This window comes from Pteropus medius, unplaced genomic scaffold (assembly GCF_902729225.1).
Source record: "Pteropus medius unplaced genomic scaffold, Ma_sr-lr_union100, whole genome shotgun sequence".
NCBI lineage: Eukaryota > Metazoa > Chordata > Mammalia > Chiroptera > Pteropodidae > Pteropus > Pteropus medius.
In genome coordinates, this window is record NW_024350924.1 from 47,476 (window position 1) to 73,304 (window position 25,829).

The following is a 25,829-nucleotide window of genomic DNA, read 5'->3' on the forward strand; positions in this document are numbered from 1 at the left end:
GATTTCTAAACGTCCTTGACAAAACTTGTTTATTTTTTGACTTTTTGTTCTAGTTATCTTAATGGATGGCAAGTAGAATCTCATTGTAATTTTGATTTACACCTTCCTAAGGAGTAATGATGTAGAAAATCTTTTCATGTGCTCATCGACCACTTGTGTTATTTCCTTGGAGAAATATCTGTTCTGATCCTTTGCCAAGTTGTTAATTGAGTCATCTTTTTATTATTGGTTTGCAAGTGTTCTCTATATATTCTAAGCACACGTTTCTTATCATATACATGATTTGCAGATATTTTCTCTCATTCTGTGGATTATCTGTTCAGTATCTTGATGGCGTGCTTGATAAACAGACTTTTTTATTTTTATGAAGTTTAGTTTATGTATTTTTTCTTTCTAATAATCCATTGCCAAAGTCAAGATTATGATTATTTACCCTTATTTTTCTACATAGGATATTTCCCCAAAATAATTAGATTTTCTTTAATTTTTTAAAATTTTTTTTAGAATTTTAAGAGTATAATTTTAAATATAAGTATTTAAATCTTTTTGATGCTAGTGCAGATGGATTTTTAATTTTATTTTTTGATTGTTCATTGTAGTATTTTAGAAATAAAATTGATTTTCTAGATTGGCATTGTATCATACAACCTTGAGAACTAATTTATTAGTTCTAATACTTTTTTACAGCATTCCTTAGGATATTTTATATACAAAAGCATATCATCTACAAATAGAGGTAATTTTATATATTCCTTTTAAATCTGGATGACTTTTATTTCTTTTTCATGCCAATTTCTGGGTAGAATCTGCAGAACAGTTAAATAAAGTGGTAAAAATGGACATTCTGTCTTATTCCTGATCTTAGGAAAAAGCATTCAGTCTTTAACCATAAAAAATGATGTTAGTTGTGGATTTTTGTGGATGCTTTTTATTAGGCTGAAGAATTTCCTTTATAGTCTTAGTTTGTTGCATGTTTATATCATGAAAGGTAAAAAAATTTTGTCAAATGATTTTTCTGAGTTTATCGAGCTGATAAGGTGTTTGTGTTTTTATTTTGTTGATATGGTATATATTAGTTGATTTTTGGATATTGAACCAACTTTGTATTTCTGTGATAAGTCTCAGTTGGTCATGGTATGTATAATTCATTGCATGTGTTCATGGATTTGTTTTGATTTAAGTTACTATTTTGCTCCCATTTTCCTTTTTTTTTGACTTACCTCTCCAATTAAACGCTGTTATAGCCCCTGTTGGAATCATGTTTATTCACTTCTTTCTTGTTATTTTGTAGAATCCATGATAGTATAATGTACAGATCCAAATATTGATGAAATAAAAGATCAAAGACAATGATTTTAGAAGATAATTTTAGTACAATGAGAGAGAAAGTTGATATTATAGGGGAAATGTGGTTTTCTTTCATTCAAAATAATAATTTTCCTAAAATGTGATTTTTTTCATTCAAAATTAAACTTTCCCCCAAAATGCATTTGTTTGAGAATCTCAATTGCAGAATAAATGTTTTCAAATATTTATTTACTTTCTTGGGAATATATTATAAACTCTCATATATCAGAAGACTCAGTGAATCTTTAAGTTTTCTCTTACCTGAATTTCTCATTGTGAATATTGTTCAGCAGATGGCACTATCTGAATAATGCATTTAAATTAATTTCTTTGTTACTCATGCTATTTTTAAATTATTTTAAGTGTGCTCCTGGGGAACAGGATGGTTTTGTTAAGAAGGATAAGGCATACTCATTCTATATTTAATATAAAATATAATTCTCTAGTTGGCATACCCCAGACTATAATAAATTTCGTATCTTTGAAATCATTCCAGAAGTTGGATGTTTCTCTTGTTAATAATGGCCAGGTCATGAAATTTTGCTTCTATTTCAACAGGAAATTGGCTGTCATTATGTCTTTCTGAAAATTAAACTGCTTTATATCTCAATCTCTTCAGGCTGTTAAAAAAAAAATACCACACACTGGGTAGCTTATAAACAACAGAAATTTATGTCTTACAGTTCTGGAGGCTGGATGTCCAAGATCAGGGGGCCAATATGGCTGGGTGATGGCGCTCCTCCAGGTCGGAGAATTCTCATACACTCACAGGGTGGAAAGAGCATGCTAGCTCTCTGCAGCCTCTCTTTTAAGGGCACAAATGACATTCGTGAGTACTCCACCCTCATGACTTTGTCTCCTCCCAAATGCCCACCCCTAATACCACCGGCTTGTGAGTTAGGCTTTCAAAATAGGAATTTTATAGGATACAAACAGTCAGATCAAAGCACCCTCAGTGAGACTCCATCTTGTTTCTAAGTGTTTTTGAGGCCTAGAATTGCACCTCGATCCACAGTTAAAGTAGTTAAGCCTTGCTCTCCTCTGTCGTACAGTGCTACACCAACCACCATCTGATTTAACCCATCATTTTTCTTTCTAATATTACAAGGGATATCTGGAAATAATCTTATATAATGTCTATTTGAACAGCATGTAGTGGTTCCTCTCATAACCTTGTAATCTCTGTCAGTTGACACATCTGTATGTATGTAAAATACACCTGTAATGTTTCTACCACCTATTGTCACCTAAGTTTGCCTCTCTTTAAATCTTGTCTCTGATCTTCATTAGATGCGATCAGTCCCTTAAATAACTGATTTTAACTATTGAACAATTCCCTTTACTGTTAGGGAAGAAAATGCTCTTATACTCATATAATTGGTGTTGATTTTAATAATGAGTTCTGGAAAGTAAAATCTACCCTTGAATTCTAACTTAAAGGACAACTTTAATCTTTAATGGTGGTAATTGTGGCTCAGTATATTAGAAAATGAGATTTTTTTAAGCAGATATAATTAGCACTATCTGTAGTGCAGTCTAAAAATATGTTACAATGAGATTCCATTTTCATCTATTGGATGGACAAAGATAAAAGGCTAATGAAATACAGTGATTGCAAAGATGTGGAGAAATCGTTGCATTCTTTTATTTCTGGTAAGAAAGTAAGTTATAAAAAATTTATACGATTAATCTGATCATTTCTATCAAGTAAATGTACCTAATCTTTTATATCATAATTATACTTAGAAGCCTATTTCCTACTGAAATAAAAATTATGATATATAAAGACATATGGGCAAGATGTTTATTATAGCAATATTTGTTTGGGCAGTATAAAACAACACAAAACTGTTTAAAATTCACAAGGAAAAGATAATGTTATGGTATATTCTTATTTTTATACATTAAGCTGCTATTAAAAAGACTGAATTAGATCTATGTGTATTATCTCAGAAAGAAATCTATGATATATCGAATTTTAAGTGTTGCAAAGTAAAGGTCTAGTATTTTTAAATATTTTTTAAAAAAAATCACTGTCTTTGTCTCTCTCTGTCTCCTTCTTTTCTTTTCACACACACACACACACACAGACACACACACACAAATAGACACATACACACAGAAAGACACATGCAAGCATATACATATGCCAGGATTTTTGGAGAATAAGTATAGCAAAATTATGAATGAATACGTAACATACTTTTATAAATTTATGTATATATAATCTAAGAAGTGTATTGGAAGGAGTATGGGGAAGATTATTATGTTTTCATTTGTATACAATCTGTATTGTTTAAGTTATTACAATGATTGTTATTAAATTTGAAATTATAATCAATAAAACCTAGAGATAACCAAATAAATTAATATCTGAAAACTAGCAATGAGGAAGATTATAGGGATACAGTATTTAAAAAATATAGATCCAAAGTACTTTAGAAAATACTTTTTTGTAATAAGTGATCAATAACAGTCCCTGATTTTCTACTTCCCACTTTGGTCAAAGGACACAAATTTTCAGTTGTAAAATGAGTAAGTTCTGAGGAGCTAATGTACAGCACGGTGGCTATAGTTAATAGTACTGTATTATATACTTGAAATTGGTTAAGAGTAGTTCTTAAGCATTCTCACCACAGAAAAACATGGTAACTATGAGAGGCGTGACATTTGTTAATGAACTTCACTTTGCTGATTATTTCACTATATATATGTATATATCAAATAATTACATTGTACATTTAAATATATACAATTTTATTTGTCATTCATACCTTAATATATCTGAGAAATACGTACACACATATCTGATAATAAATAAAAGAATCTGCCAGAGTCTAGCTAGGTAAGAAGAATTTCAATCATCTGAAGGTCAACAGTATAGCTATTTCAGAGACATTTGGCCCAATTGCTACTTTACGAGCAGATCTGGTTTATTGGACTTCTCTACTCCCCATTAAGCACTTCTATTTTTAAAGTTATTCCAAGACCAAATGTTTCAGTAATGCTTTATGGATTAGCAATAAAATTGGACTAGAGGTGGCACACTGTCTCTTATAATATGAAGTCAGTATACTTGGATGAGATGCAAGAGATATAATGGCCTACTCACATTTTTATATTTATTTCTGCACTGATTTTGGCAAGAGATGAACTGCAGATAACATGAGCAAGTACTAAAGTCAAGTTTGATTTCTTATCCAATAGACCCCAAAGAATTTCTGTTTACTGATTTAGTGTTTATCCCATCATGTATTTGACAATTATCTCAAGGTAAGAAAATATATATCCAATGACAGTTGTCTCTCCCACAGCCAATCTTTCTTCCAGACCTTATTCTTCTGTGTGTTATTATTCTTTTTAATAACATCTCCTGTTATATAAATTCAGAAAGTAAACATCCTGTTTTTTAGCAAGTCGGATCTAAGAAAAGTCTCAGAATCACTGAAAGTTTTTCTTCTCATCTCCTGTTATAACCAAGGGTTGCTGTGAAACCAGAGTAGAAAAGAAATCTTTCAGAATACATGTTTCATATCAGGAGTGGGCTGGTCCCTCCAACCATCCCTCTAAATTACATTATATTTTTCAGTTTTGACTAGGTTTATTAGGCAAATTACTCTATTAGTGATCATTTTTCAGAAATGAGACTTAAGTTTTGGCTTCTAGTGTCATTGTTTCATCCACTCTGCTCTCTAATTGGCATAAATGTCTTAGAGTTTATAATATATAGTTAACACTATTTCTCAGTTTCTGTAATTTTTCTAAATACAAGCATGGTAGGGAATCCTAGAGCACATTTGTTCCCATGCAATTAATTTCCTTAAACCTGATGTCTGATTATTATATTTACTTTGGATTAAGTTTATGATATATATATTTTTCTTTATCACTTATCATTAAAATATAAACTCATATAGAAATATTTTTTATGTTTCTGCAATTTTTTATCACTCACCATTTATATTATAACCTCGTTTCCCTGGCTCATGGCATGTATCAATATTCAGGAAAGAGCAAGTCTCAGGGACAATGCATCAGAGATGTTTGTTGTACTGACTACTTTGTAATATAATACGGTGTTTTACATTATTGAAAGGGCTTTGTCAAAACATCCTCCACATTACAGCAACCTTGTCAAAACAACTATGACATGATGTACTTTCTTTGTTTAGGTGGTTTCAAAAAAAACAGGGACAATCTGACAGTCCTTCTAACCAGGATATAACATTAGTTCTCACTACATTTGATTTTTTTATTTTTCACAGGTTCATGTTTAACTACTAAAATGAATATGATCAAGTAAATTTCCTTCAAAATATTCTTAAAGTCCATAGACTTTGCTTATTTTTTAAATCAAGAAATATGTGTCATTCTATCCTGGTCCAGTAATAGCCTAAATAGATTTGTCTCATTTATTGCCCTGAGAAAAAGACATAAAGAAATATAAGTATAGAATCTTCTTGTTTCATGTACTTCTTTCTCCTTAAAAAGTAAAATTTAAAATAAAAACTGCAGATACAGAGCACACATTTAGTTCACCTATCCTGGCATATCATATAATTCATCCAAATGAAATCTCAAAGTGTTACTTTTAGTTAATGAAGTAGAATATTATTTTAACTGTTATATGCATCTTTCAGAAGGTATAGCAAATGCTAGCAAAATAGTCAAGCATTAACCAAATATTTTCTTCCTAGTACACAATTAACTTGTTATTCAATCAGATGCTTCACTTTGATTCCACTGCACTGGAGAATGTAGAAGACATTATTCAACTAATCTGCCAAGCAATAGCAACAGAAAAAAGGTATAAAAGCTTAATTTCTTAAGGATAATATTAGGGCATCAGAGTTTTATCTAAGATGGACAGAGGTAAAGTGTAATAGAAACTATACATTTAAAATCTTTATTGTCATGGATATATATATTTACTGATTTTTGTATGCTTTTCTCTTAGATATTGAGAAAAGAATGTTAACATCTTTCATTATGTGTAAATTTTCCTATTTCTACTTTTAGTTCTTTTGTTTATTCTATTTGCCTTATAATAAATCTTAAAGTCAAGCAATGTATATCATCTAAATTTATTATCTTTCAGTACTGTTTGGATGTTCTAGAACCTTTTCATTTTAATAAAATGTAAGAATTAACTTGTCAGATGCTACAAAGATATCTTCTGGGTTGATTAGTATAGTGAGAAGACTATTAAATGACTTTTGAGTGTACTGATTCACATATAGTGTATAGCTATATTTAATTTTCTGCACAATATTTTCTCTAAAATAATAATTCTGTCATTGGCTTAGTATTTTTATGTAACTATTGCTAATTTGCCCCAATGCATAAACTAAATGGATCAGCTTTTAACAATATTCGCTCAGTCATAATTATGAGTCCATCTCTAAATATTAATGAACAAAGTTTAAATTTTCACTTAAGACATTTATGTTTCATCTTTTAAATTCAAGTTAAAAATAAGTGGTTTATGGATATCAAATTTTCTTTGGCCTCTATAGAGAAATGTATAGAGAAAGGCAATTATTGTCCTTAGTGTAAGGTCTAAAAATTCTGCTCACTGGAAAGATATCCATGCAAATTTCTCCCCTGAGCCACACCTGAATGTGGCTGTAATGCTGTGCATCTGATTACTTCTCACCAGGCCAGGACACCACACAGGAACTATCTATAACCAGGAATTTTTCCCTTTTTTTAAGGTAACTTAATATGTATAACAATTTTATGGGTATGCAGATGAGGGAAATGTGGAACTACTGAGAAAATAAGTGAATTAGGTGAATAAACCACATGGTCATGCATATTACTTTTATTTTCAGGAACTTCTTATGTCTAATCTGGAATATTCTCCCAGTGAGGAAGGAATGCTGCTGCACACAGCTGGCTTCATGATTTGCTAGATCAAATAACCCTTAAGTTACGATAATCAGTCGGTTTTCATGGGTTCTGCAGTTCCATAGTCAGGTATTCAGTTCCTCTCATGAACAACACAGGAACTTTTTCTCAATTAAAAAAAATAAGTTTCCAAATAGGGAATAGGAATATTGTAAAACTCTAGGAGCGTATTTTGTGATCCGTCTCCAAAGAGCTTCCTGATCTACCAGACATTTCAAGCAACATTTAATCTGCTCAAGGTCAGAACTGTTTGCACCATGGCCTGAGGGGATGAAAAGACATTCTCCTCTAGGAATTTTCTTAAAAACACAGAAATCTCATAAGATACATCAGTACACTCAAAGTGATATGTTTAGCTCGTAGCATTCAGTGGGGACCTCAGATATTGTGCTAGCATATGTCCCAGAGCAGCAGATTCTCACTTATTTTTTTATTTTTTATTTATTCATTTTCATTTTCATTTTAGCAGGAGTTTCCTGACATGCTCAAGATTTCTAGCCTTTCAAAATTGCACTTACAGTGTGGGTCTTCAAATTGTTAGGACACTTTCCTTTCACCTTCTAACATGTATAGATATTACTGAGGCTTCTAAGGTACTTGTTACTCCTGTTCCTCGGGTCCCATCATCTTGATGTTACCAATACAAAGGCGATTATGAGAAAGTATGGAACAAAAAGAATCACATGATTATTATGGACTTAATGACAAAGCATTAGATTGTGTTCCTGTTTCTTTCAGGCTGAAGTAAATCACTTCTGTTAGTCTCTGCTTATTGGGACAGAGAAAAACCAACACCTATCAGCTCAATGGTAGTGAAGCCCATGAGAGGATGTAGGCCGACTTGGTCCAGTATATAAGAGACACCAAAAAGCTTTTTTCATTGTTTATATCACCGAATTGCATTTATGATAATATTGTCACTTTTTTCAAGATTCATCTTTGTAACTCACGGGCCATATACACAAGTTTAGTATATCTTAATGCTGGGAACATCCTCTTCTGAACACATGTTCCAGAACTGTGAGAATACCCAGAGAGTGGATGTTTTTATATATTCACTCACAGAGTGTATTGTAAAATGGGCTTGTGTCCAAATTCCATTCATTTTCTGACTTCCGTGATACCCATGTATAGTGAAGGCCCATTTTGGTTTCCTATGTTATAAAATATTAACAGTACCTCAGAACCAGGATCCAGTCTTTCCATAATGTTATTCACTCAAAAAACAAACAAACAAACAAATAAACAAAAAACCCAACCACTCCTGTATAAAGTAATTTTGGAGAAGGCAACGAGGAATAATTTTAAGTGGGAACTTGTGGTGGTATCATTCCAGGTACTTTAAGGGAGGAGAGGACAGATCTTCATCATGGTAGTGATTCAAGCTTCTCTTTACCATATTTAGATTGGGTTGTAGCTGTTGTTTTATAGATATGTTAGAGCTTTTGTTCATTACTCACCTATATCTTTCATAGGTACCTCAAAATCAATTCAACATCATCAAAATCTTTTGGGATTACTTCTCCAGCCATGCTACTTAGTACAATAACCATTCTCACTTATCTCTAGCCCAACTTAAAGGCCACCATATTGAATAGATCATACACAGAAAATTTAAAGTTATGAAAAATGATGACTGTCTTTGGAGTGGAAAAGGCAAGCATCCAAATTCATCAGATGAATTGACCTTACTGGTATCGTCAATCAAATACATGAATTATTTTTCGGATCTGGAGTTGGCAAACTATAGTTTGTGTCCCATTTTTGTAAGGTGCATGGACTAAAAATGTTACATTTTTAAATTGTTGGGAGAAAAATGTAAAGAAGAATAATAGATATCCTGTGTGGCTTGCAAAGCATAAAATATTTATTATCTGGCCCTTTCCCTTAAAAAATTTGCTGACTCTTGTGTTGGATTAAGAACAAGTAGGTTAGAGAGCATATAATTCATCAGAATTTAGTATCTATGAAGGAATAGACTTTTATCTGTCTTTTCTATACTATGGTGCCTGGTACTTGGTATACAGCAGTTAAGTGTTTGCTGAATAAAAGTATAATTTACAACACTACCAATCTTTAGCAGACTTTAGCTTTGTCTTTGTATGTTGTGGTTTTTTGTACACACACACAAACATTATCACTCAAATAATGCAATAACATAAGTGATATATTGTGCTAGATTAGCATGTCAAAGTGGTGCATTGACTTGTATCCAACCATGAAAAAATCAAATCTGGTTTCGATAAAAGCCTTACCAGCACTCAGTTTCCATCCAATTTTGATCTTTTACTACTCTGATGAAATTTCTCTCAAGAAATATATTTCATGTCATTGAAACCTATTAATAATCTCAATTTAATGGTGATTTATTTGACATCTTTGTATACATTAAGGAGCAAAAAGGGAGGAAGGAAACAAGGAAGGAAGGTTGGAAGGATGAAGGATGGATGGAAGGAAGGAAGGAAGGAAGGAAAAGAAGGAAGGAAGGAAGGAAGGAAGGAAGGAAGGAAGGAAGGAAGGAAGGAAGGAAAGCAGGAAAGCAGGCAACAACAAAACTCTACTAAGAGATAAAATTGTCTTTGTAACACCCAAAGGCTCATGTGCAGAATGAATTCCTTTTACGACAGATATAACGGATAATTACATTAATTGGAATTATAGTGTGCATTAGTGCCAATTTTTTTCTATTTTTTTTGAACACCTGAATGAACATATCTATGTTTTTAAGAATATCTTTCTCCGTATTACAGTGTCATTAAACTAATATTTCAGATTTTATATTTACAAGTATACAATTTGTATAATATAAAAGATATTTCCTAAATTTACATTTATTTATTAAAATGTTCAAGAGAAGATAAAGAAGTAAATATCACAAGTTCAAACATCAGAAGGAACATTCTAGTACTGGAGTGAACATGATGACATAAGATGCAAAAAGATTAGAAGAATCATGTCCAACAAACTCTTTTGCCTTCAGATATCTTTTATTGAAATCCAAAATGCACTTAACTAATGACAACATTATTTTATTTCAAATATTTTGCCAGTACAAAAACAGATATGATATTTGTGTGCCTACTTCCAGATTGAATTTTATGAAGTAATTTATCTGAGCAAAAGTTTTGTAGCACCAAGCTTATAACCTAAGGCAGTAGCAAAATATGTTTTCTATATTCAGAGAATTGGTTAATTTCTCAGCTAAAATTCCTTTCTAATAAAATCATGAGAACATTTATTTTAGCTGAAAAATCAAGCAATTATAATCAACTGGCAGATAAATTAAAAATTACATTTTTTTTCTAAAAAACAGATGTGAACAATCACAATACATATCTTCTTAAAAATATCTTCTATTTTCTGAAGTAGATTTAATTTTATATGCAATGCCACATTCATAAATATTAATTTAACACAATATTATATTTCTAAATCCAAGACATTCGAGATGTTAGTATAATTTTGAAAGATAAAACAGGAGTAAAAGTTTTCAAAATCTACTTAAACTAGTTAGAAAAATGCAATGTAGTTAATATTTTTTTCTAACTTTGGCAAAAATAATGTATTTTGAAAATACTGTTTATAGTCAATTTTTTATAACTTTGTTTTATAATTTTATATAAAACACTCTCAAATAGGGTATTTACTATTGATAGGAAGGTAAATTTTGAACTATAGTTTTTAGGTGTTTGTCCATGAGTCAATAACCAGTTTCGACTGTTTATTTTTTCTGGGTTGCTGGAATTTTTAATTGACAAGTGTTCGCTTCTATTTGTAATAAATTGTGCCTGATGTCTACCTATAGAAGTAATGACTTGAACCAAAAAGAATCTTTCACACAAAATTTTGAATTATGAGCTGTTGATTATTTTCTTTACATAGTTTAAAGTTTTGCATGTAAACTTGAGTGATTATATTATTTCTTGTGGACTGTGAGACAATGTAAATGTTCACAAAAAGCTTAGCAAATGTGCACGTAAAGAAGAGATGCTGCTGGAGTTCTAATACTAATCTGCATTCTTACTTTGATTTCTGTGAAATAACTCTATTTGTAAAAAGCTTTCTCTAAATTATTGACTTATTAGTTATTTTCTCTCAAATTGGTTTTCATTGCCTGCAGCAAAAAAGTCATAATTAATGGAAGAATCCTTTTCTCTGCATTGCCCTAATAATGCTGTCTGTGTTTACTTTAGTCAAAAGGTCAAATTTATTAACCTGAGATTAAAATTCAATATAATCATGGTCTTTAAAATTCTTATAAAAATTGTATGCTTCACTATTTTTTAAAAATTTTATTCTCTGTATCTGTTTTTATTCATTGATTCACAAATATTTAGTTATATTTTTCTCTTGTATTTTTCCAGGTTTTGAGTTAAAATAATTTTCTTTTATGATAATTATGCTTTATTATTTGCAATTCTAATATCATATTGTTTGAAACTTATATAATGTATATGACCAATCTTCTTTCCAGAATTTAAGATCTGTTTATACATCTTGATATATAAAAATATTATAATACATAGATTATCAAGATATTTGTTGAAGGTCAATGTTTCAACATTTGGCTGTCTATTTTTGTTGTTTTTATTATTCCCTCTAATGTGAATAATATCTATTTTATAAATTCTAGTCCCTAGCTGTGTGGTTGCATTGGCCCATGTCAGAGGTGTTGTTTTATTCTTCAGTTTTCTCCTTGATTTCTGCAATGGTAATGTATTTTGGACCAGGATTCTCTTATTCCATAACTCTCTTTGTATAAGTTAAGCACTGATTCCTTCATTACTTCCTATATGTATTTTAAACAATTGTTATCATCTAGCCTAGCCCTTGGTAGCCTGTCAACTATTTACAATATTTTTTCAAACTTCTTGATAGTTAAAACTTCTATAGTTTCACTTACCATTCTTTGTTAATGACTGTTTAAGCTGCATCTTTTATGTTATTTATTTCTTCATTTAAACTTCTGTATTCCCATTTGCTTCATACATTCTTTGGCTCTCCAATTGGTACACCGAAGTACCCAGCAATATTAAAAACTATTGCTCCTGAAGGAAGTTTCCCTCTCTGAAGCCTCTAGAAATACAAAATGTAAAGATATGATAGAAGAAGGCACAAATTTCTCAAATGTGTCACTGGGAGTGAGGGTAAGTGGGGGCACTTATACTTTCAAATGTTGTCATTCTACCATTTAGTGGATCTACCATTTTGAGATTAATGGCCATATAATAATTATTGATTTTGAGGGTAAATGGTGACCCATTCTCAAATGGTATCATCTCCAAGAGGATGACTTAGATGCACTTTCAAGGCTGATGAAAAGGCTGATTACTCTATAAGGCTGGAAGATGTGGGTAGTTCAATATGTGAGAGGACCAGTGGCTGCATGTTCATGTGCCCACTGCCAACCAACTTTGTTGTGAATCGGACCCTTTGGCTTGGGGCAACGTTAGGTGTGATCCTATTTCAGTAGATCAAACACTTTGTTAGCTCTCAGATAATTGCTGGTTAAAGCCCCGTGGAGAGAAAGGATATGCCCGTAACCAAAATATGTATGGATTCCTGTCAGAGTGAACTGTTCGGAGAGAATTCAAGGGAATCTAGTGTTTCCAGCTTCTTGAGTACATGAACCAGATATTCCCATCCTGAGTCTCAAAGTTCCACTTCTTTCCAATTTGTACACCAACTTGGAAGAGAATACTTGCTCAGACTGAGAATTTAACCTTTTCTGGAGCTTGGCTGCACTTATCATTAAGTCCTGGATATGATTTTCAAATTTATCTGTTCTCAGTTACAGAATATGAACGTCACTTTGTATGTTGCCAAGGAAGTTCTCTGATTTTAGACCACCTGACAACTTGTAAATGGTCACACTCAGTCTTTTTTTGTTATCTCTGTTGTATTGGTTATATCCAGCAAGAGCCCTTTAATTTTATAGTCTTTAAAATTACTAATTCTCTAAAATCTCTCAAACATCTGAGATCTGCATTCACTTCTACCAGTGTCTTATCCAAGTTCAGCACCGGAAGCACTGCTACAGTATGGTACAGGCTATTAGCACTCTACCCGATGCCAGTGATGGGGTTCTCATTGCTCCCTGGCTGGGAGGTGATCCAGCTGCAAAACCTCTGTTTTAAATCTCCTTCCTAGAACCCTTAGAATTAGATCCTGAGATACAGCTTTGCATGCAAGAGGTTTACTGGGGAATGCACTGAGGAACCATATCAGTAAGCGACTGAGAGAACTAAGACTGGATGGAGAGAGGAGTTTAACCTCGATCACTTGTAAGAGGCCCCACAGTAAGCCCTGGAGACTCTGCTGAACCAACAAAATGATTTAAATTGAGACATAGGGGACCAGGCCTCGATACCCCAACATTGACCAGTCTTCGGATATTGACTGCTCTCAAGAAGTTGGCATAACTTTAGAATAAGCTTTCTTCAGGCATGGTTATTATTTTCTAGGAAATCATCTTTGTGCCATGAGCAGCCAATAATCCCTACACTTGGAGAGTACTTAACCTTGAAGTGATATTCTAATTATGGCACCATTACATTCACTATGCTTCCCTTTCATTTTTACTGTCATTTCTATTTCAGGTTCTCTTATTCTCCAATGATCCCTTTCCACATTTCATTTTGCACTTTCCTTTCAATTTACTAAGTAAAAATGTTTCAAAATAATCTTTTCAAGGATCAACATTAATCATGTCATTCTCCACTCAAAACTACCAAATTTTTGTTTCCTAAGAATTACGTTCTCCTAACTTAATCTATTAGAAGTTTCAAAGCACTTTCTATTTGATTTTCACCACAATTGGCCTTACCATTTCATATTTCATCACCTTCTACACATGCTTCTTGCCTTATCCTTAATTTAATATTTGTATGCTCCCATGACTTCAAAATCTTGTGAAAATAACACACATTTATACAAATTAATTGACAAAGATGCTACACTTTATACTTAAGTGTTAAATTAGTAGTGCATTTGATAAATAACATAGGCTCGTGGAATAGGGAACACATTTTTCATGGTTAATTTAGGACAGGTGTAGAAGGTAAAAGGAAAGAGATGGCTTTTCAGGTACCAGAAAAGATAGATGGTTAGGTGAAGTGTACATAGCCATTCCAGGATAAAGTATAAGACAGTCAGTAAAACAGCAAAAAGGATTTAATTTTGTTGACTAATTGGGGATACAGATGTAGAACACAGACAGTTTTAGATTTTTAATGATTTAAACTGCCATTTGACAAAATTTAAATTTTATACCTTTTAAAGGAGTGACATGATGAAAGGGGTTAGGCAGATTTATCTGAAAATGATGTATATATTAATTGGCATCTATCGTTTTTATTTATTTCACTATAATGTATGAGTTCAAAATAATAGCCATTGGACAATTTTTATTTTTTTCTGGTTAAATTAAGAAACTTGCCATATATCAAGAAAACCCCACATATAAAGGGATTTTTCACAACTTCTTTACTCTGGCTTGATCAATGAAATATCCCTGAAAAAGAGGAAACATATGAGCATCTGGTGGAGGGAGAAGAGAGTATCAATAAAGTTGTTGTTATGGCTATTTTGGTGGGTTATCTCACAGCATATTTTCATACTGAATGGAATGATATAAACATTTGAAGAAAAACAAGGCGAAAATCACTTGAAGGAGAAAATCGCTGAAATGTCTTTGAGTTGAGGAATTTAATTGGTCTAAAAGTTAATCAATAATAACACATTATACAGGTTGTAATAGGTAGTTCGATAGGCTGATGTGAAATTTTAGAAGTTGCCTTTTGATTGCTTCTTTTTCTTCATTTCAGTGAAATAAAACACAAAGTTATGAAATGAAAAGGAGAATGAGAAAGTGTTGTTGGATTCTTGATGGGAGAAAGCAGTGTCTGAAATTGTCACTCAGGAGAGCAGAAAGATGAATGGACTAGCCAAATAGAGAAAATCTGCTAGGCAACACTGGAGGCATATTGAGGGTGATGGTCATGGATATAATGGGATCTCAGTGGATAATTTAAGTTAAAGGGTAAGCAAATTTAATTGAAGTATCTTGAAAATAGAGTGGCTTAAAAGACAACAAGTTTATTTCTGTTTCAAGTGACAGACCTGAGGTTGTTACTTCAGGTTGATGGAGAGCTCTTTTCCTGCTACCAAAGATCATTAAGTGGCCTAGTTTCTTTCTAGACTTTACCTTGGCTTTTCTCATGGGGCTGAGTTCATCTGCGTGTTCAAACATGGCTCACAAACTTATTCTAGGCTGTGGGAAAAAGAGGAAGATCATTTGCTTGAATTTTCTTTATAAGTAAAAAAAAAAAAAAAACCAAAGGATGAACACATAGCTTCTGCTAACAACTGGTAAACAATTAGTCATGTGGGCACACAGCCTGCTATAGTGGTGTAAGAAGCTGGAAAGATTAATATCTACCTGAGTATGCACCTGTCTCAGAAGACGGGGATAGCGGATTTACACTAACATTCAGTATCTTCCACATATAGCAAATATTGAAAAATATTTAGCCTATCCATATTCAGATGTGAATAAATGAAAAGTGGTACTCTTTGAGAAATAAATAATTTTATTTTCCCAGAGAGTAAAAGGAAGGAAGAGCTGTCCAAAGAATTTGAGGGTGTATGCAAAGAAGTGACTAATATTCCAAGCTGTGGGAAAAGTGAAAAAAAAAAAAAGCGAGATGGGGACTGCTGCTGCTGCTGCTGAGTTGCTGAAAAAATGGCGAGAAATGCAACTTTCTAGGAAATGAGTGTGAATACGGAAAGGAACTTTAAAAACGCAAATGACATACCTTAAATCAAGATTTTTTAAAGATATGTAGTAATAATGAAGAGTTCTAAGGAATAAACACAGAACTGGGTTGTCAATTCATATCGTTAGATAAGGTCATTGGAGGAGAGAAATTCAAGGAACTGAGAGGCCAGATTCATAGATACACACACTGAAACACTACACTGGGGATGTCACCATCTGTAGGTCTACTTACATGCCAATCATTTCTCCTCTCCTCTTGGCGTAAGATCTTAGCATTGCTCTTCTGTGTAAATTCTCCTTGCTTACTTATAGTTTTAATAATGAATAATTTCCAATCGTCACAAATAACCTTTTATGTTAAGGATTTAAAGAACAGAAAATAAGTTTTTACGTTCTTAAATCAAAAGGAAAAATGCAGTCTTACTCTGTAGATTCCAACAGTAAGTCTGACAACATACCCTACATCTTTCCATTCTGGTTTTGATAAATTAATTCATAATCTTTGCCTGTGAATGCATGGGTTATCCATAAAATAACACATCTTACTGTTTGGCATAGGAGGGCATTTAATGCTTAAGGAGAAAGACTGTCCAGTCAGGGAGTTATGTGTGGGTTTTAATCTTTACTTGGCATAAATAACCCTGCCACTTTTCATTCAGATTGCATTGCCTCTGATTCTGCTACCTCCTCTAGAATTTCTTTCTTTTTTGTTATTTACATCTTTCAAATATTTGCAGATCATTTTTATATTCCCTTAGCCCAGCTATAAATATTATGCTGCTTTAATCTCCCCCCATAAATCAGTCTTCCCTTCTCATTATTCAGTTGTTTATTTTTTTTCCTGGGCTCGTTCCAATATTACTATGTATACCTGGTGTTGAAGTGCTGCAGAATTAACACAATATCGCAGCTGCAGTCTCACCAATGATAATATCAGTTTCCATTCTGAGTACAGAATGTCTTTTACATTTTGTATTTATTATAATATTCATAGACTTTGTTTCTTTTGCTGATTATACTATATCACTTTTCTTTATGAAATATTTTAATTAACCTGTCTATTTTAATATATGAAGAAATTTATTGCAGCATTGTTTACAATAGTCAAAAAAAAAAAACGCACTTGGAAACAAGCTGAAAGTACATCAACAGGAAAATGGTTGAACAAATCATGCTATATCTTATAAAGTAACCTAAGTCTTTATATGTCATCATTTCTAATATCCATGGATTAATCACAACGATAATCTCTAAAATTCATGATTTTATTTTATATTTGATCATGGTTTTATTTATTTTCTCGAGGAATTCTATATTTCCAAGTCACATATCCATTGCATTATTACACCATTCATTTCTTCATTTAGATAATTTATCGAAGTGTTAAATAAAAGAGAACTAAAATCTAATTACTGAAGGTAAGCTTATTACCTAAAGTTAAACTTTCTACAGTAGGTATTTACATTACTCTAATGACCAAATTTTATTGAATATTTAAACCAAGAAGAAATGTTATAATCTCAGAAATTAGATTATTTGGAAGTAAGTAGCATTTAATGAAATATTTTTTATCCAAAATATGGTTCTGAATGGCCTAGCATAGTGTGTCCCCAAAGGAAATAGAAAACTTCTAAACATTGGAAAATATTACAGAGCTTCCTGTACAGGCTATGATTCTATATCTCCAATTCCAAAACTATTCATATTATAGTACTAATGTTCTGTTATTTAAAAGTACAGCATTCTGTGTTTCTATGTGGAGGCCTGAAATGTAATTTACTAACTCATTATAAAAATGTTTCTAATGAACTTAACATATTTTTGAGCATTAAAAATATGTACTTGGAAAACCAAAACAATAATTCATAAAGATCTATGCGCTCCAATATTCATGGCAGCACAATTTACAATAGCCAAGATATGGAAGCAACCTAAATGCCCATCAACAGATAATTGGATAAAGAAATTATGGTTCATATATACAATGGAATATTACTCAGCCATTAAAAAAAAAAAAGAAATCCTACCATTTGCAATGACATAGATGGACCTAGAGGTTATTATGCTGAGTGAAATAAGTCAGACAGAGAAAGATAAATACCTTATGGTTTCACTTATATGTGGAATCTAAGGAACAAAAAGAACAAACTAATCAAAAACAGACTCACAAATATAGTGGACAATTTGGTGATGGACAGAGGGGAGGCGGGGTGAGAGGCTGGGAGAATGAGGCGAAGAGTTAAAGAAGTACAAATTAGTAGTTGATAGTTGGGCACGGGGAGCATGGCAGAGGGAACGCAGTTAGCATTAATATGATGGCTAAGTGGAGGACCAGGGGAGGGAGGGAGCAATTGGGAAGATCATTCTATGAACATTATAGATGTCTAACCGATGCACTATATACTTGAAATTAATTTAAATAAATAAACTTATTAATTTATTTGTGGAGATATTGAGAATGTGAAAATTGGAAATATTAAACAGAATATACAAAAGCCAAGAGGCCTAAAAGAATATATTACAGACACCTCAGTTTGGGCTGGATAACAAGTTTTTGGGAAATAAGAGAAAGTGGCTTTACCTGAAAGGCAGGCGAATGGATGCTATTGGTTCCTACTCTAACTCCATTGCCTCCATTTTGTTCAGGCGCCTACTCCTCTGGTATGCGATTGGAGTGAAGGTGATCCCATAGCCAGCTCCAGAAATTGTTCCTGATTAGTCATAGCCAACATCAGTCATCCAAATACATGCAGGAGAAATTGAACAAAACCCAAATCTACTTTTGATTTAAAGAAAAAACTTTAAGGTAGGAGAAAACAGGATTTTTTTCAGTCTGATACAAGCATCTATATCAACTCTATAGCTCGCATCATAATTAATAGTGAATGACTGTTTTCCCTCTAAAAATCAGAAAAAAGACAATTATATCTACTTTTACAACTTCTATTTACTATGTACTAGAGGTTTTAATAAGAGTAATTAGATGCAAAAAGTATCCAGATTGGAAAGGATGAAGTAAAACTTTCTTCATTTGCAGACAACAAGATCATCTGTGTAGAAAATCTGATGGATTTACAAAAGTGTTTCCAGAATGAATATATAGATATAGAAAAGCTGCAGGATGTAATATTAATATACAAAAATCAACTGTTTCTATACTAGTAAAAATTATCTAAAATAAAACAAACATTTATAATATCAAATAATCTATGTCAAGATCTATATCAACTAATCAATAATATTAATTAATAATATCAAGATAAATTTTAAAATTTATGAGATCAGATTGAGAACTAAAAACATTTCTGATTACTGTTAAGCAATTAGAGAGGGCTTAAATAAAAGGAGAGAGGTACCTTGGTCGTGTCTCAGAAGACTTCATATTATGAAAAGGTCAAATATCTTTAAATGATAAATGAAATAATACTAAAATCTCCAGGTTTTTAATAGAAATTGACGTGCTATTTCTAAATTCATTCTACAATTGCCACAGTAACTTTCAAAGTATAAGGACAAAGTCGAAGGGCTAACCCGATTTCAAAACTTATAAATTTGCAGAATTAATTTGCAGTGTGATTTTTGCATCAAGATAGACAAACAAATTGATGGAAAAGAATAGGAAGTCTAAAAATATACTGACATATATGAACTACTAATTTTTCTGTAACAGCTTTATTGAGATATAATTCATCACCTTAAAATGCCCATATCATTTAGCTATTACCTCACAATCCCCTAATTTTCCCCATACCTAAGTAAACACTAATCTGCTTTATAGCTTTATAGATATTTATTTGCCAGTTATTGACATTTTATATAAATGAGATACGTGGTCTTTTCTGACTTGCTTCTTTTATTTAACAAGTTTTCAAGGTTCATGCATGTTGTAGCATGTATCAAGACTTTGTATTTTTTGCAGTAAAATCATATAGCACTGTAGGGGTTTTGTTTATCCATTCATCAGTTGATAGATATTTGAGTTGTTTCCACCTTTTGGCTATTAAGAGTAATACTGCTATCAACATTCGTGTACAAGTCATTATATGCACACTTATTTTCATTTCTCTTGAGTATATACCTAGAAATAAAATCGTTGGATCAAATGGAACACTATATTAAAAATTTGTGTAACTTCCAAGTTGTTTTCCAAAATGTTTTTACCATTTTTCATTTCCACCAACAATCTATGAGGTTCTGATTTCTCTACATCCATATCCTTGTCAACACTTGTTATTCTACAGTTTGATTATCATTGAGTGTATTCTGTTGGGGGTAAAGTGGAATCTCACTGTGGTTTTGATTTGCATTTTCCTGATGACTAATAATGTTGAGCATTATTTGATGCACAAAAGATTTTAATTGATAAACTACAATTTATTTATTTTTTTCTTTTCTTGCTTGTGTTTTTTCTGTCATATCTAAGGACCCATTGCCAAATCTAAATAACAAACATTTATTCCTAGGTTTTCTTCTAAGAGTTTTATAGTTTGAGATCTTACATTTAGGTCTTTGATCCACTCCGACCTAATTTTTGTACATAGTATGAGGTAAAGTGTCAACTTCATCTTGCATGTGGATATTCAGTTGTTTCAGCACTCATATGTTGAAAATATTATTCTTTCCCAGTTGAATGGTATTGGTGGCTCTTTCAAAAATCAGTTAACCATAGATGTATGGATTTATTTCTATTCCATTGATCTATATATCTATCCGCATGCCTCTACCACATCATTTTAATTACTGTAGCTTTGTAGTAACTTTTGAAGTTAGGAAATGTGAATCCTCCTAATTTGTTCTTTTCAAAATTGTTTTGGCTTTTTGACATCTCTTGAGCTTCCATAAGAATTTTAGAACCAGCATGTCAGTTTCTACTAAGAAAGGTAGAATTCTGATAGGGATTGTGCTGAATAGATAGATAGATAGATAGATAGATAGATAGATAGATAGATAGATAGATAGATAGATTAGATCAGTTGGGGCCATATTGTCATCTTAAAAATATTAAGTCTTCTGATCCATGAACACGGGACGTATTTCCATTTGTTTAGATCTTCTTTAATAATTTTCCTCAGTGTATTATATTTTTCAGGGTTTAAATTGTGCACTTCTTAAATTTATTCCTTAGTATTTTATACTTTTGATGCCATTATAAATGATATTTATTTCCTAGTGTCCTTCTTGGATTGTTACTGCTATTTTATAGAAACATGACTGATATTTGTGGGTTTATGTTGTATCCTGAACATTGTAGTGTATTTTTAGCTCTAAATAATTGTTAGTGTATGTGTAGGTGTGTATAATTTCTTTAGGTTTTTCTGTATATAAAATTATGCCTCCTGCAAATGGGAATTTTAAAAAATTGTATTAAATTTATTGGGGTTACATTGGTTAATACAATTGTATATGTTTCAAGTGTATAATTACATAATACATAATCTATATATTGCATTGTGTGTTCACCACCCAAAGTTAAGTCTCCTTCTGTCTGTTTTTGTCTCGTTTGTTCATTTGTTGCTTTCAGTTTTATATCCCATATATGAGTAAAATCATATGGTTCTCAACTTTTTCCATCTGACTTATTTTGTTTAACATATTCTCAAGATCCATCCATATTGTTGCAAACGTCAGTATTTCATATTTTCTTAAGCTGACTAGTATTCCGTTGTGTGTGTATATATATATATATATATATACCACATCTTAATTCTATCTTTTATTGAAGGACACTTAGATTGTTTCCATATCTTGGCCACCATGAATAACCCTGCAGAGAACATCAAGATGCATATATCTTTATGGATAAATATTTTCAAATTTTTCAGGTAAGTAATCCAGAAGAGAGATTGCTGGGTTGTTATGGTAGCTTTATTCCTAATATTTAGAGGAATTTGTATACTGTTTCCATAGTGGCTGTACCAATTAACATTCCCACCAGCAGTGTGTGAGGGTAACTTTTTCCCCACAACTTCTTCAACACTTGTTTCTTATTGATAATAGCCTATTTAACAGATATGAGGTAGTATATCATTGGAGTTTTGATTTGCATTCCCCTATTAGCTAGTGAAGTTGAGAATCTTTTCATGTATCTGTTGGTCATTTATACATCTTCTTGGGAGAAGTGTCTGTTCAGGTCTTTTGTCCATTTTCTTTTTTAATTAGATTTTTTTGTTGTTGAGTTGTAAGAGCTCTTTATATATTTTGGATATTAACCTTTTATTGGAGGTATTGTTTGCAAATATATTTCATTTGGTTGGTTGCCATTTTTTCTTTTGCTGATGGTTTCTTTTGCCGGGTAGAAGCTTTCTGGTTTGATATAGTCCCATTCATTTATATTTGCTTTTACTTCCTTCGCTTTTGAGGTCAAATTCATAAAATCCTCTCTAAGACCAAGGTCTGTAAGGTTAGAACCTATGTTTTCTTTAAGTAGTTTATTGTTTCAGGTCTTGTATTTAAGCCTTTGATCCATTTTGAATTCAATCCCAATGGCATTTTTTAAAGAAATAGAATTTAAAAAATCATCAGATTTTTATGGAATCACAAAGACCCTGAATAGCCAAAGCAACCTTGAGAGGAAAAAAAAGAACAGAACCAGAGCTGTCACACTCTAATCAATCAAATCAGCATGGTATTGGCAGAAAAACGGTAACACAGACCAATGGAACAGAATTGAAAGCCCAGAAATAAACCCACATATATATATGTGCAAATAATTTTCAACAAAGGAGCTAAAAACATACAATGAACAAGAGAAAACTTCTTCAATAAATTATGTTGGGAAAATTGGAAAACCACATGCAAAAGAATAAAACGGCCATGCCACCCCGAACAAGTCCAATCCCATCTGATCTTGGAAGCTAAGCAGAGTCGGGCCTGGTTAGTACTCAGAAGGGAGACCACCTAGGAAGACCAGGTTCTGTAAGAGTGAAAAATAAAAAATAAGGGATTGTAAGCTGACAAGGTCTTTGCAATCTGTGAGGTCAACCAAGAATTGCCTCATCTAAAAAAAAATAAAAATTTTAAACTAGAATGCTACTTGTCACCATATACAAAAATAGGGTTGCTTTAACTTTATCTTTTCTAGTTTGGATGTGTTCTTATTTATTTGTCTTGCTTAATTGCTCCAGCTTGAACTTTCAAAAAGGTTAAATAGAAGTGTTATATTAGGCATCTTTGTCATGTTCTTGATTGTTGATTAAGACTTCCATTCTTGGAAATTGAGCAAGATATTAGCCGTGAGTTTTTCATAAATATATTTTATTGAGTTGAAGAGGTTTTCTTTAATTCTTAGTTCCTCAAGGATTTTTTTTTTTATCAAGAAATGGTTTTGAATTTTTCAATTGTGTTTTCTATACTAATTGAGATCATCATGTGTGGAGGTTTTTCTTTTCATTATATTAATATGCTGTATTATATTGATTTTTTTGTATGCTGAGTGAAATATCATTGCATTCCTGGGATAAAGTTCATTTAGTTGTGGTGTATAATCCTTTAATATAATCCTGGATTAGTCAGCCTAAGTTTTGTTGAGGATATTTGCTTGTATAGTCATAAGGAATATTGGTTTATGGTTTCTTTTGTTTTGTTTTACTTGGAATTTCATCTCATTTTCTTATCAGGGAAATGCTGGCCTTGCAGAATTGGTTTGAAGTGGTCCTTCCTCTTTTGTTTTTTTGTGAGAATTTGAAAAGGATCACTATTCTTTGTGAAATGATTTGTAGAATTTGCTAGTGAACTCATATGGAAATGGATTTTTTTTGTTGTTGTTATTGGGAGGTTTTTGAGTGCAGATATTTTTACTTGTATAGATCTTTTCAGATTTTCTATTTTCTTTTTTTTTTTTTGAATCAGTTTTGGTAATGTATGCCTTTCTAAGAATATGTGCATTTCATCTAGGTTATTTAATGTTGTCACAGGTCATCATGGCATTCTCTTAGAATCTTATTTATGTCTATAAAGTCAGTAGTAATGTTTCTACTTTCATTCTTGATTTTGGTGATTTGAGCATTTTTTGTTTTTTTTTCTTAATCAGCCTACCTAAAACTTTGTCAGTTTTATTGCCTTTTCAAAGGACTAAATTTTTATTTTATCACTTTATGAAACAATCTTTGTACCGCTTATTCTCTTTCACTAGCCAACTAAGCTAAATACATCCCTTGAGTTTCATTGATCAACGCAGATATTGTAAATTTGAACTGATCATCCATCTACCACACAGTAGCCAACTTACAATGTAAAATTTAAATATTTATTTGTTTCTATTCACTGTGCTCTAATTAGCACTAAATAACTTTTTCATAAAATCCCCTGAAGAGAGGATGGAGTGTATTTAAAGTGTATTTAATTCTGGGCCTGTGTTAAATGGTGGATAGTACTTTCAGTTCCTGTTGAGTGTCTTATATTAGATTCTACAGCATGTAACATGTCCTGAGCACTATCTTCTTTCCTGCATATCCCTTGGGTTTGTGAGCAAAACTCAGGTTCATGATATTTGTGGAATATCCTGAAAAACCATTTTAATTTTCAGTTTATTTTTCTGGATTCTTCTATATTTTGGTCTGATAATTTTTGATTATATTGTCAGCATTCAGAGGCTTTTATGAAGTTTTTTTCCCCAATATTTCTCCAATTTTGAAGTTGTTTTCAATGGTACAATCACTTAAATACTAGCTCATCACATTACTAGAAATAGAACTATAGAAAAAATTCTATATAAAACTAGCTCAAAGTACCCTTTGAATTTTTAATATTAATTATTATAACTTTGCTCAGAAATTCTATTTGGGTGTTGCCAGTTCTTATCCCAGGCCATGTTTTTCTTTCTTTCTTTAAAAATAACACATTAAATATACTTTTTAAAACTCATTGAGCAACAAATGTTTATGTCACTTATTCAGCAAATATTTATCAACCAATATATATCAGGGACTGTTATAGGATCCAGGACTACATACCTAACAAAACAGGCAAAAATTGTGTCCTATGAAGCTCACATTCTAATAAGGAAATGAAAAATAGCATAAGTAAGATGGTTGTGTTTGCAAGTAATAGTACTAAGGAGAAAACAGAAATGTAAGAGGTGATAGAATCTGTCAGAGACATGGTGTTGAAGTTTAGATTCAGTGACTGGAACTGAATGAGTGAGAAAGAAAATTGGACAGGAGCTCAGAAAGATAATACAGAGCAGAACATGTAGAGATTTGGGGCCATTATAAAGATTGAATGATATCAAAGAAAGAGGTAACATTATCTGACTCAAATTTAACAGAAACGCTCTGAATACTGTATTAAGAATAGACTATCGAGGGCAAAGGTAAATGCAGACAGAGCAGTTAGGAAGTTTATACTGTCATCTTAGCATGATTTGGTAGTGACGTGGATTGTCAGGGTTGTAGCTGTTGAGGTGAAGAGAAGTGGCTGAATAGGAAATATTTGTGTAAAAGCCAACTATAAGGGTTATACGTTAGCATCAAGGTTTCTTGAATTTCTTTCATATATTGGATGACCTCTGTAATTTGCCAATAATTCAGGATCTGTATGTGTAAAAACAGGAATGCGATCCTCCTCAACAATGAAATCTACCTAATTAAGTCCTTTTTCCTCTGTTAGAGGCAGTACATTCCTCTTAATTATCCAGGCTGGTACCGCTACAGTTTTCCTTGTTCTCACTTTGCAAGCAGACAATTAGTTCTATTGACTCTACCTTCTGATGACAGTGTCTTACTTTACCTCTAATAAAATTTTTGGATTTATCAGGACTTTTTAAAACATTTTTTAATCTCCAATTTTAACCACT

General features: G+C 32.0%; 1 pseudogene; it reads left to right on the plus strand.

Annotated features, from left to right (window-relative positions):
* The first annotated feature begins 22,839 nt into the window (after positions 1-22,839).
* LOC120585295 (uncharacterized) lies at positions 22,840-22,958 on the plus strand (annotated as a pseudogene).
* The last annotated feature ends 2,871 nt before the right edge of the window (positions 22,959-25,829 follow it).